The 14,581-nt window shown below is 40.8% G+C and overlaps 1 protein-coding gene across 2 annotated transcripts in view; it reads right to left on the reverse strand.

The window, feature by feature from the left end:
• DYM (dymeclin) overlaps positions 1-14,581 on the reverse strand; it is a 379,359-nt gene that overhangs the window by 53,438 nt on the left and 311,340 nt on the right. The gene's annotated exons all lie outside the window — the stretch shown is intronic.

A 14,581-nucleotide genomic window follows, 5' to 3' on the forward strand; every position in this document is an offset into this window, starting at 1 on the left:
TATGTGCCGCAAACTACAGAGCTCACGCACTCTGGAGCCCGCGCACCACAACTAGAGAAGAGAAAACCTTGCATTGTGAACTTGTGTCCTTCGGTCATCGGAAACCACGGTTTGGAGAACTGGGCAAACGTTTTTTTGCTATAGAAAAATCAGATATTCATCATTTTTCAGTTAAGACTTTTAGTTTTCATGACTATATTCAAGATGTAATGATTTGTAATAAAGACCAAATTTTTATACTCTTTGAGATCACAAAGTAAAAACTAAGTTTAATCTAATTCTTACCCATTGAAAGGAAGAGAAAATATCCTGTGAACTGCTTACAAATCTACTGTATGTTTAATTAAACAGAAATAATGAAAGACATTATAACAAATACCAGAGTTAGTTTGCTTATCAAGAATGGCTATCCTAAAAGTAAATATGACATGAAGCCACTGCATGTGCAGTGCAGTTTCATTATTATGTATGAGAAAAGCCTGAGTGTTCTAATACTCCCTGAAGTAGCAATGGGTATAACTGTTCAAACATTCCAAAGATTACAACACTGTATACAGATACTGTCAAAACCAATAACTTAGTTATATTATGAATGCTTTAGGTTAAACAAATTGATCTAATAGGCAAATGGGTTTGTGAGGCAGGAGGAGACAAAAATTTAAGATTTCAAAGAAAGAATAGCTTTTTTATGGCTCAAAGATAAGAGGGATTGAAATAATCTTGGACAAGCCATTCTCTTATCTCTAAATTCTCTTTAGCCTGTTTCCTCACTTGCAAAATGTAAATTATCCTTACAGTTCATATGGCTGTTGGGAAGACTAAATGAGAACACCTGTAAAAAAAATACCTAGCAGAGGGCCTGGCACAGAGCAAGTGCTCAATAAATGTAACTAGATGATAAACAACAAAGAAAAAGGAGTTGAGTCAAAAGAGGGATACTTAAGTCAGACTAAAGAGCAGATGCTGGGACTTCCTGGTGGCTCAGTGGACAGGACTCCACGCTCCCAATGCAGGGGACCTGGGTTTGATCCCTGGTCAGGGAACCAGATCCCACACGCATGCTGCAACTAAGAGTTCGCGTGCCACAACTAAGGAGCCCTGGAACTGCAACTAAGAGCCAGCACAACCAAATAAATAAATATATATTAAAAAAAAAAAAGAGCAGATGCGACATTTTAAAAGACCATAGCCTTTAATATTTTTTGCTACTATGTTTAATTTACAAAATAATTGTGATAATTCTCATATTTGGGTTACATGTCAAAAATCTACTTAAAAGGAATCTTCTATTTTAAGGTTCATGAAGTGAAAGTTTTCTTGTCTTTTGTAGGAAAGGAAGATAAAACAGTTCCAATCCTATCAAGGCTACTGTTAACCCTAGCCATCATTTCCTTGGTTTAAAAAAAAATTTTTTTAACAACTTTATTGGAGTATAATTGCTTTCCAATGGTTAGTTTTTGCTGTATAACAAAGTAAATCAGCTATACGTATACATATATCTCCGTATCCCCTCCCTCTTGCATCTAGGGCAGGGAACTAGAGAAAACTGGGCCATACAATATGGTTCTCCAATCTGGCAGATTATCGGGATCACTCAGAGAACTGTTTCAAAAGCCAGATTCCTGAGTCCATCACCAGACCACTGAATCAGAATCTGAGGTGGGATCCAGAAACCTGCGTTTGAAAACAATGCTCCAGGCGACTGTGTTCACTCTTTTGGAATCCTTGCCTTGATGGAAGGAGAATCAGTGTAAGCAGATTCGTTCTTACGTAAGACGAGTATAGAAGGAATTCTAATAACAACATTTAAAAATTTCTGTGCTTCCTACAGTCCTTGTCTTGTCCTGTCCTTGGTTAAGAGTTTTAGTTTTCATGACTATATTCAAACTTTCCCATTTGCTTCCCTCTCAATGTATAAAATCGGTGACTTGGGTCCCTGGTGGCGCAGTGGTTGAGAGTCCGCCTGCCGATGCAGGGGACATGGGTTCGTGCCCCGGTCCGGGAAGATCCCACATGCCGCGGACCGGCTGGGCCCGTGAGCCATGGCCGCTGAGCCTGCGCGTCCGGAGCCTGTGCTCCGCAACGGAGAGGCCACAGCAGTGAGAGGCCCACGTACCGCAAAAAAAAAAAAAAAAAAAAATCGGTGACTTGGAAAGCTAGAACGGCACCCTGCACGTGTGCGGGGGTGTGTGAGTGCGCATGCATTTGTGCATGTGAGGTCATGTATTTCATACTATATTCCTCATATATTGAATGGTCCTAAAAATAAGGTGCCAGCATTATTCCCGCAGTTTCTGAAACCATTTATGATTGTGTTTACTGTTCCATGAGAGGCACTGGTAACTCATGAGTAGGACTTGATCTCTGTCTTTAGTGGACAAGAAACTCAAGGAGGGTTAGAACGGGAGAGAGAACCACTCTACTGGTCAAACTTCTGCACAGATCATTTGGGGTTTGAAGGAAATGGCAGGAGTGTGCTCTTCTCCCCTTTTAAGGAGAGAAGCCCAGCACAGAGCTGTCCCTTTTATGCTTTAGTGCTTCCTAGTCGCCACCTAAAAGTAAAAAGTAATTAAGATAACAATATTTCAAAGAGAGAGAGAGAGAGAAAACAGCCAGGGGAAAAAAGTCCAAAATGAGTTTTAAAACAGGAGGAAAAAAAGGCTTCATATGAGCCTGATAATTCCAGCATGTTCTTCACCCTCCGAGAAAGACTCAGAAATAGAATAAAATAACGTCACCTGAGAAACTTTATTCTAGTAACATAAATCAGAATATTTTACTCTGCTTGAACTGTAATGAAATCCTGGCAGGTGAGAGCCAAGAAGAGAACCCCTGAGAAACTATTAAAAATTCAGTGAGGCCAATTTACATAGTAATTTACTTACTGATGAGGAGTACTAAAGTGGAGGTCTTTAGACCAGGGTTTTGCAGCTACAAGAATGCATGAGCATGGAACAATTATTATACGCTTAAAAAATGTAACTATTTCAGCAAAGTGACCAGGGCCTCCACTCTTAACTTAGCTTCTCTAATAATATTTTGGCAAGAAAGTTGACCTTGCAAGAGTCTGTGGAGAGCTGTTCTCCAAAAAACAATGTTTACTTGAAGCAGCATCTGGAACCATCACTCAGTGGTCAACAGCTCCCCTCCTCTCTCTCTTCCATTCAGCAAATATTAACCCACTATGTTCCAGATATGACCTAAGATACATCAGTGCACAAAATATGCAGAGCTCTGCCTTCCTGGAGCTTGTATTACCTGAAAGAATAATAATAATTACACAGCATGCTAGGTGATAAATGCTGTGGAAAAGGAAAACTTAGAGCAGGATTAGGGGGACTGGAAGTGCTGAAATTTAAACAAGGAGGTCAGGCAGGCCTCACTGAGAGAGAGGCTTCATTTGCTCATGTGAGTAAAGACCTGAAGGAGGTGCAGGGGTGAGGTGTGCAGGGATCTGGGGGAAAGCAGTCGAGGCCAGAAGGAGCAGCCCGAGCAGAGGCCTTAAGGGTGGACAGTGCTGGTGTGTCTGGGGGATTATCTACTGCTGTGTTTCTTAAACTTGAGCCGACATCAGAAGACACTTGGAGGGCTACTGCCGGGTCCCAGCCCCAGGGGAGGAGGCTGGCTAGTCGTATTCCCATGGGTGGAAACTCACACGTAAGGACGCAGAAAAGTGTGTCTGTGGACATGAGCATTCGTTATTGTGGGACCCTGAGGTAAGGCCGTCCAAGGGGAGGTGGGCACACCACAGTGGCACTCAGTATTCTGCTCTGGAGACAGAGAACTGACAGGGAAACAAAAGACACTTGGGCTGGGAACAGAGAGAGACTCCTAATACGAGATGGGGGAAGATTTTAAGCGAGTCAATATTAAGAGGCTACGAAAAAACTCTTGAAATTTCAGTCAACTTTCTATATGCAACTAACAACAACCATGAAAGTATTCTAAAAGGCGGATATAAAATAAAGGCTTTAAAAATCACTCAGCGTGAAACCACCCAGCCACTCGAATCCTATGATTTGTCAAGTGTCTTAAGTGAATGAAATGAAAAGTCCAGTTAGTGCCAGTAACTTCTATTTTCCCTAGTTTCCTATTTACACTAAAAGAGAAGTTATCTTCTGGCTCATTCCCCCTGAAAAGCATGACCTGAGTTTCAAACACTAGATATGGCAAAGTTCTTAATCCTCAAATGACATGGATAATTCACTAAACCGAAGGAAAGAGGGGCCCAGGAACCCTTACATCATTACGTACGAGGTGGTGTGATGGTGGCTGAGAACCTGCACAGATGTGGATGAATTCTGACCCATCATCATGACGTTCCAAATGCTCACTAGTAGGCCAAACAGGAGCCAGGGGCAGGCCCTGCTGTGGACGCAGACAGTGAGAACTTTGAGCGGCATCTTCTAACTGAGCTCCTGGAGGACACACTAACTTTATTTATTTCCTTCCAAACTCGAAAGGAGAAATAAGCATCTGAGGGTTTCAGAGCGTGTTCTTTATGTCTCTGTTTATGCAGGAGGGTCCCCCCAAAACTAATTACCTGGTATTGCCTTTCCCAGACTTCACGCAATACCCGTAAGAAGAGGATGTTTAGAGTGATATTAATACTATTTACTCTGAATAGCCAACTTGTTTAACTGTATAGACAGATTTATCCAAAGAGTATATATTCCCACACAGGATATTACACAAATATTTTACAAGGCTATGTCAAATAACATTCGATTGAAAAATATTTTATTTGGTTGAAAGTCAATTACTATGTCATGGGCTTCCAGATCTTAATGTTTACTTGCCCAAAATTGGAAGAATAAGTCTTCTGCAAATTTGGCTTCAGTGCTGCAACTCAAAGGAAACTTCAAAAACTTTTGGCTCATCTTCTTCAGTTGACATTAGCTGGCTAATGTCTCAGGAGTAAGAGGCACTGTGCTTCTCTTAACAACCCAAAAGGTCGTTCTAAAATTTCTAAATGTTTAATTTATATTTTAAGAAAGAACAAATCAGTAAGTACGCACACTATTCTACACTTTCATAAAGACCTTACTAAAAAGCATTTCCAATTTGAAACAACCTCTTTTACATCAATCTCATGCACAAAGCTATTATTACATACCCGACAATTATTTTATCAGGATATATTAGTGAACCACCCAAAAGACTGTAATGTGCTGTAATGTGGTATAGTACAAATATTATTCAACACACAGCTTGAATTTTCAATCAACTTTAGATACAGCAGAATTCTGTGAATTAAACTCTAGAGGTTTTAAGTGATTCGTTTTATTATAAACAATCCAAAAAGATGATTAAAATAATTGAGATAAGGCTTGATTATAAAGATAAACAGTCTTTTTTTCTAGAAACATCTGTGGTAATAATGTGCTATCATTTAAACCAACTGAGGATAACTCACCATCTGTGAGTAAATGTAATTTTGGTTTCTGTTCCAGTACTGCGGACGGATTTCTTTCTCTCTCTCTCTTTTTTTAAACGGAACCATCCATCCTCCATCATCTGTCCCGCTTGCAACCACAGAGTGAGATGGTAAGCTGCAGTCAGGAATTCAATTTCTTGCTATGTTCCTGAACAAAATTAACCGGCCTACCTAAAGAATTTACCCATGACCTTGGCTTCAATGGGATCTTGCTCTAAATTACAGTTAACTGGCCTGGGACCTCCCACAGATCAATTAATTTCTGCATTTATTTAGCCATAATCCTGAAAAAACAAGAGTTATATTTCTCATTTATATTTTACTGTCTCAAATATAACGGGCATTTTCTTTCCGAACATAGTATAATAAATGAACAACACAGTAACATTCAAACATATAGCCTGTACACTGTAATTCATTTTGCTTTAAGGTAAGTATTATAGTGAACTACAAAATTAACTTTCAGTATCTGCTATGGCCCATGGAGTGCCAGGAGTGTTCACTAAAGGAATTAGGAAATAAAATTCGGGACTGGAATTCAGTAGGAAAAAAATGGACTAAAGACGAAACTAGTGAGAGACAATCCAAAAGAGAGGAGCTAAGGTTTATCATAGGGGAGGGAGAGATACAAAAGAAGAATACCTGGGTATAACAGCAGAGTGAGGAAGCAGTAACTGTCCTCAGAAGAGAAGGAGGTGGGAAAGGACAGGCGAGTGGAAGGGTCCAGAAAGTTCTAAGAAGAAGGTGGCCTAGGGCTTCCCTGGTGGCGCAGTGGTTAAGAATCCGCCTGCCAATGCAGGGGACACGGGTTCGAGCCCTGGTCTGGGAAGATCCCACATGCTGTGAAGCAACTAAGCCCATGCACCACAACTACTGAGCCTGAGTGCCACAACTACTGGAGCCCGTGTGCCACAACTACTGAAGCATGCATGCCTAGAGCCCGTGCTCTGCAACAAGAGAAGCCATGGCTATGAGAAGCCCGTGCATCGCAATGAAGAGCAGCCCCCGCTCGCTGCAACTAGAGAAAGTCTGAGCGCAGCAACGAAGACCCAATGCAGCCAGAAATAAATAAAATAAATAAATTAAAAAAAAAAAAGCAGCTAGTTTAAAAAAAAGGGGGGCCTAGTGCCCAGGTCTTGTTTCCTAAATACCAGTTAAAAAAAAAAAGGGACCAGGGCTTATTGAAGAAATGGTTGATTCCGGGGCTGGGGAAGATACAGGAGCCAACCTGGAGGAGCTCCCACTGGCCAAGGCTAGAACAATTTGAGCAACAAAATAAATAAATGATAATACTGAATTATCATCTACAGAATAAAATATAAAATTATCATTCATTAGGTAAACACCACAGTAATAACTGTAGGGCAGCTCCACTGATGAATGATATAATCAAGGCAAAAGTTTGAGGAGAAACAGGATACTAGCAAAGTCTCACTCCCAAGATAGTAATCAATAACAAAGGGAGAAATAGTGACTTTCCACTGGAGAAATCTGGTAGCCACCACATTAACCGAGTGATCAAGGATAACATCAACAGCAATGAGAGAGGCTGACACCAGGTACCTCCTGATATGATGAACTGAGAGGGGCACAATGCCACTTCTGTGATATTTTTGCCAAATATGTATAACTTCAATATAATCATGAGGAAACATTAGAAAAACCCAAGTTGAGAGACATTCTACAAATAAGTGACCAGCACGCATCCACAGTGTCAAGGTCATGAATGATAAGGAAAGCCTGAGGAACAGTCTCAGGTTGGAGGAGACTAAGGAGATACAAGAAATAAATGCAGTGTGGGGCCCGGAAAGGATTCTGAAACAGAAATAAGAATACTGGGAGAAAAAAAAAAAAACTGGTATAATTCAAATAAGGCCTGTAATTTAGTTAAGAGTATTGTACTTATGTTAATTTTCTGGTTTTGATAATTGTACTATAGTTATATGTAGTTATATGTGTTGTTTGCATCAGCGGATCCTGGATGAAGGGTTTACATGAACTGTCTACTATTTTTGCAACTTTTCTGTAAGTCTAAAATTATTTTAAAATAAAATGTAAAAAAAAAATCAAGGTGGCCTTGATTCAAATATCTTCTCTTCTGGACAACCTATCTAAAACTGCTCCCTTCCCAATGTTATCTATCCTCCTCTATTTTTCTTATGTACTGCTACTTAAAATAGCAAATATTATAAAATAAGCTACAAGGATATATTGTACAACACAGCAAATATAGCCAATATTTTATAATAATTATAAATGGAGTATACGCTTTGAAAATTGTGAATCACTATATTGTACACCTGTAAATTATATAATATTGCACAGCAACTATATGTCAATTAAAAAAAAAGAAGAAAAAAGAAAACAAAAAATAAAAAAATATTAGTGTACCAAAAAAAGCACATATTTTACTTACTTCTCATTGTCTATCTCCTCCACAAAAAAACAAACAAACAAAAAAAACCCAAGCTCTATGAAGAGGCAGGGATTTTTGTCTACTTTGTCCATTGCTGTATCCAGAGTTTAGAACAGTGCCTGTCACATATAGGGAGAGACAGTTAAGTGAATTAAAATTGCAAAGAGGATGGTAAAATAAAAATTAGAAAAGCACGTCTGGAGATTGAAAATTTTACTCCAGAACTCTTGAATTCTAACAAGTCCCCATTTCCCCTTTAGCATATATAAAGTGAGCTTTTCATTCATCTACTTATTATTTACTGAGCAACTCCTATGTACCAGACATCAAAGGGATGCAGAGGACTAAGACGTGACCCCTATTCTCAAGGAAGTTACAGGTGAGTGGGAGAGAGAAAACATTTAAATAACTACATACAAGGTAGAAGAGGAGAGGAGTCCCCAAAAATGTAAATATAAAATGCAATGGATATTCAGAGGAGGGAGGCACAGGTAGGTTGAGGAGTAAAAGGAAAGGCTTCCTAAATGTTGTTAAATTGATCAAGGGCTTCAATGAATGCTTAGAATTTGAATAAGCAAAAAGCAAAGGTGGGAGAAGGGTATATTGGGAAAAGAAAATTGTGTCAGTAAATCCAAAACCGCAGGAAGGAAGAAGGCACAGAGATAGTTCCGCTCGGCTGGAGCACTGGGTGGGGGTGGGGTAATGGGAAGTAGGGAGGCAAAGGACTGCAATGGCAGGCTGGGGTTAGACTGTGAATGGTCTAGAATTGCAGCCTAAGGGCTCCAGACCTTGTCAGGGAGCAACAGGGCTTGACCTCTAAATAGTAGAAGGACGTTACTAGAGCACTGCTCTACAAAAATTCTTCATGTAATTTTAGAAGACAGAATTCTAGACTCGTAAGAATTGCAAGAAATCTTTCGGATCATCCTGTGTAACTTTTTTTTTTTTTTTTTTTTTTTGCGGTACGTGGGCCTCTCACCGCTGTGGCCTCTCCCGTTGCAGAGCACAGGTCCCGGATGCGCAGGCTCAGCGGCCACGGCTCACAGGCCCAGCCACTCCGCGGCACGTGGGTTCCTCCCGGACCGGGGCACGAACCTGTGTCCCCTGCATCGGCAGGTGGACTCTCAACCACTGCGCCATCAGGGAAGCCCCTGTGTACCTTTTTATTAACATGAACTCTTTCAATCTTTTCCCCCTATGTTATAGATTTGAGTTCCTTTGTCATCTGGTGCTCTTTTTACATTTACCATCCAGACTTTATCGTGAATACGACACTTCACTACTTCATGAAGCCCCATATGGACTGCTAAACAACTTTACCCATCAGAAAACACTTCCTTAGGTGGAACTAATACCTGTCTTTGTTCAGTTACTACCCATTGCCCTTGGCATAAAATGAGAAGCTTAATTCCTCTTTCACAGTATTAATCCTTAAAGTAGCTGAACACAGTTTTTATATTTTTCTCTCTTTTCCAGGTTATGTATCCCCTACTCCTCATCTTAAGTGACCTACAGGCTCTTTACTGTAACTTCACCTGCTTGTGCACACATCTTGGTTTACCAATGTGATGCTCAGATGGAACCTAACAATCCTAGTGCGGTGTTACTGGCACGGAAGGGGATAGTACGGGACAGTGGTAAACAAAATGGACGCTGGAGAAAGACTGCCTTGGTTTGAAGCCCAGCTTTGCATCTGGGCAGTAATTTAACCTCTCTGAGCCTTAGTTGCCTCGTCTAGAAAATCAGGATAATAGCATCAACTCATAGTGCTACAAAGCGCTTAGAAAAGTGTCTTGTAGCATGATTAGTATTATTGTTGAGCTTGAGTTCTCAAATTTTACTCACAGGTTATATCTACCAGCATCGTTTCATGCACAGAAACTGTGCATCTGAGCCTTAAGATGAAAAAGGCTGGCAGTGCTTATACCATTATGCTTATACCATTCTTTTTTTTTTTTTAAGTTTTATTTTATTGTTTTTATTGGAGTATAATTGCTTTACAATGTTGTGTTAGTTTCTGCTGTACAATGAAGTGAATCAGCTATATGTATATCTATATCCCCTCCCGCTTGGACCTCCCTCTCCCCCACCCCATCTTATCCATCTGGGTCGTCACAGAGCACTGAGCTGAGCTCCGTGTGCCATACAGCAGATTCCCACTAGCTATCTATTTTACACATGGTAGCGTATTTATGTCAAACCTAATCTCCCAATTCGTCCCACCCTCCCCTTCCCCGCCCACCCCATGTCCACATGTCCATTCTCTACGTCTACGTCTCTATTCCCCCTGCAAATAGATTCATCTGTACCATTTTTCTATATTCCACAAGTATGCGTCAATATATGACATGTTTTTCTCTTTCTGGCTTACTTCACTCTGTATGACAGACTCTAGGTGCATCCACATCTCTACAAATGACCCAATTTCATTCCTTTTTATGGCTGAGTAATATTCCACTGTATATATGTACCACATCTTCTTTGTCCATTCATCTGTCGCTGGACATTTAGGTTGTTTCCATGTGCTGGCTATTGTAAATAGTGCTGCAATGAACAATGGGGTACATGAGTCCTTTTGAATTATGGTTTTCTCAGAGTATATGCACAGTAGTGGGATTGCTGGATCATATGGTAGTTCGATTTTTAGATTTTTTTAAGGAACTTCCATACTGTTCTCCATAGTGGCTGTATCAATTTACATCCCCATCAACAGTACAAAAGGGTTCCCTTTTCTCCATACCCTCTCTGGCATTTATTGCTTGTAGATTTTTTGATGATGGCCATTCTGACTGGTGTGAGGTGATACCTCACTGTAGTTTTGATTTGCATTTCTCTAATAATTAGTGATGTTGAACATCTTTTCACGTGCCTCCTGGCCATCTGTATGTCTTCTTTGGTGAAATGTCTGTTTAGGTCTTCTGCCCACTTTTTAATTGGGTTGTTTGTTTTTTTGATATTGAGCTCCATGAGCTGTTTGTATATTTTGGAGATTAATTCTTTGCCCATTGCTTCATTTGCAAATATTTTCTCCCATTCTGAGGGTTGTCTTTTCGTCGTGTTTATGGTTTCCTTTGCTGTGTAGAAGCTTTTAAGTTTAATTAGGTCCCATTTAATTACTTTTGTTTTTATTTTCATTACTCTAGGAGGTGGGTCAAAAAAAGATCGTGCTGTAGTTTATGTCAGAGAGTGTTTTTCCTATGTTTTCCTCTAAGAGTTTTATAGTGTCTGGTCTTACATTGAGGTCTTTAATCCATTTTGACTTTATTTTTGTGTATGGAATTAGGTAGTGTTCTAATTTCATTCTCTTTTAAAAAAATAAACAAATAACTTTATTTATTTATTTATTTATGGCTGTGTGGGGTCTTAGTTGCTGTGTACAGGCTTTCTCTAGTTGTGGTGAGCGGGGGCTACTCTGTTGCGGTGCATGGGCTTCTCATTGTGGTGGCTTTTCTTCTTGCACAACAGGGGCTCTAGGTGTGCAGGCTTCAGTAGTTGTGGCGTGCAGGCTCAGCAGTTGTGGCTCGCAGGCTCTAGAGCGCAGGCTCAGTAGTTGTGGCACACGGGCTTAGCTGCTCTGCGGCATGTGGGATCTTACCAGACCAGGGATCGAACCCATGTCCCCTGCATTGGCAGGTGGATTCTTAACCACTGTGTCACCAGGGAAGTCCTAATTTCATTCTTTTACATGTAGCTGTCCAGTTTTCCCAGCACCACTTATTGAAGAGGCTGTCTTTTCTCCATTGTACATTCTTGGCTACTTTGTCAAAAATTAGGTGACCATACGTGCGTGGGTTTACCTCTGGGCTTTCTATCCTGTACCATTGATCTATATTTCTGTTTTTGTGCCAGTACCATACTGTCTTGGTTACTGTAGCTTTGTAGTATACTTTGAAGTCGGGGAGCCTGATTCCTCCAGTTCTGTTTTTCTTTCTCAAGATTGCTTTGGCTATTCGGGGTCTTTTGTGTTTCCATATAAATTGTAAAAATTTTTGTTCTAATTCTGTGAAGAATGCCATTGGTAGTTTGATAGGGATTGCATTGAATCTGTAGATTGCTTTGGGTAGTAGAGTCATTTTCACAATATTGATTCTTCCAATCCAAAAACGTGGTATATTTCTCCATCTGTTTATGTCATCTTTTTTTTTTTTTTTTTTTTTTTGCGGTACGCGGGCCTCTCACTGTTGTGGCCTCTCCCATTGCGGAGCACAGGCTCCGGATGCGCAGGCTCAGTGGCCATGGCTCACGGGCCCAGCCACTACGCGGCATATGGGATCTTCCCGGACCGGGGCATGAAGCTGTGTCCCCTGCATCGGCAGGCGGACTCTCAACCACTGTGCCACCAGGGAAGCCCTATGTCATCTTTGATTTCTTTCATCAGTGTTTTATAGTTTTCTGAGTATAACTCTTTTGCCTCTTTAGGCTTCAATTTTATTTAGAGGATATTTTCTTTTCCAGTTGGAGATTATTCTCACTAAAGGAGATAAACTAGCATTTGAAAATGGGAGAATGCATAAATCAGTCAATCAATCATGTAATCTTGTCCACTGTTCCAATGCTGAAGGCCCACAATTTCTTATTTTCCTTGCTTTCTCCTCTCAGAGGATCAAAGGCCCCTTCCAATTCGAGTCTTTGACAACGTTTGTGTAAGTTCATGCCACTCCATTACTTTTGGCCTCTGTACATACCATTCTTTCTATCTTTTGCAGGTATCCTTTAAAAAAAATCCATGCTCATCAAGGAACTTCTCATTCTGCTTCTTTAGTTTCTTTTGATCGTATGCCACGCTGCTGGCAACTCAAGCATCTTTCTTCCCCTTTCATGCTGAAAGCCTGGAAACTACATGTCCTAGCATCTCTCCAGAAGGGCTTTGGGTTAGACTGTGGCAAGGAGAGGAACTTGTATTTCAGAAGGCAAAAGAGAAACAGAAGCCACTGGTGCTCTGGTAACAGTGGTGGGCAGACTGTGGGCTTCAGCAAACGTTTTGACAGTGGTTTCTACAATCTTCCTGCAGATCTCCACATGGATGTCTGCAGGCAGGCCAGACCATCAGTGACGACATTCTTGCCACTTCTGATTTCCTGAAAGCCAGCACTGTTTTTTGCTGAAGTTGGCTTCCTTAGTCCTTTCAGTGACTTTCAAATTTCCTATATTAAATTGCTTTCTGTTCGCAGTCAGGGTTTTATTTCTCTGACAGGTTTGGTAGGGAAAACAGAAGGTCCTCTCTATAACTCGAGTATAAAGGATTTTGTAAGGAAAATAGAGGCTTATGCAACTGTTGGAAAGGCAAGATCAGGGAAGCTGCAACAGAAGACTGTCTTCAGCACTGGAGTAGGAGGTTCTCAAGAGCTCACTGCAAGCTACTGTAAACCTCAGTATCTCTGGGGAGACACTGACGACCCTGGCTGCCTACAGCACCAGGCCAGGCAGGAGCTGCCTCTGGAGAATAATGGCTTCTTCTCTTCTGCTTTCCAAATTGCATGCAAGTGTGCCTCTCCTTGGCCGACTGCAATTTGGAACTACACAGACGGGAGGATTCTGGGAAATGTACTCTGGATGCTTCTCTGTGACGCAGAGGAGACTGGAGAAGGAGGCGAATGTGACACAGAGTTGCAAACAGATACTTCAGTACAAACGTAGTTCTCATATTTGTTTACACAGAACAATCAGTGACTGGATAGTTAATATTTTTTATTTTATTTGTTTTCCATCCCACTTGAACTACATTTTTTCTTGTTATGAACCATATACAACTTTTAGCCATTTATGTTCTTTTGGCATACAAACCTGACTATGCCCTCTGCTATTATGAACTGAAAGGTGATCTCTGTCATAAAACATCCCCAGATTAATAATATTTCCTTATTGTTTCTTGCATCTTCTGAGAGTAAAAACTGTTATCAAAAGTTTATGCAGTTTCCTGCTTTGTGGAGAATGATAATTTTTGTATATACACAGCCAAAATTATACTCTTAGGAATGGAAACGTTCTTAGAAGTCACACAGTTGGTTTTCCCCACCAATATTTGAGTCCTTACAATTGGAATGCAAATAACTGTACATGTGCTCCTGGCTTTCTGCTCCTGTTGCCAATGGCAGGCGTTGCTAATGGATCTCAGCACTTTTCCTGCTGCATCTGAACTCAGCCTTAGAATCCTTCTCCATTTACCGTGCTGGCCAGCTGGTACCAACAGATAAGAGCTTCATGCAAGATGGAACCTATTTGCATCCCTGTCAAGTGGCCATCGTCCTATTACTCTTAACACCTCCAGTGACAGTGAATGCACCACTTCCCAGAAGTTACCTATTCCATCTCTAAATACAGTTGACCCTTGAACAACAAGGATTTGAGCTGGGTGGATCCACTTATGCATAGATTTTTTTCCAACAGTAAATACTACAGTACTACACAATCCACGGTTGGTTGAATCTGTGAGTTCAGAGGAACTGTGGATACAGAGGGCTGATGATAAATTATATCTGGGTTTTCGACTGTGTGCAGGGTCTGCACCCTGGACCCCTACATTGTTCAAGGGTCAACTGTAGTTCCATTTCTTAGAAAGTTCTCCCTTCTATGGGACTGAAATGCAAGTTCCTTCTACCCATTAGTCCTATTCCTGAGACCACACATAAGTCCAAATCTGCTTTTGTAAACAATTCTTCCAGTACTTGAAGACAAGTCTCTTCTGCTTGGATCCGGTGAGTTCCCCTAATCACTCCCTGTGTTCTTTC

This window comes from Globicephala melas, chromosome 13 (assembly GCF_963455315.2).
Source record: "Globicephala melas chromosome 13, mGloMel1.2, whole genome shotgun sequence".
Taxonomy (NCBI): domain Eukaryota; kingdom Metazoa; phylum Chordata; class Mammalia; order Artiodactyla; family Delphinidae; genus Globicephala; species Globicephala melas.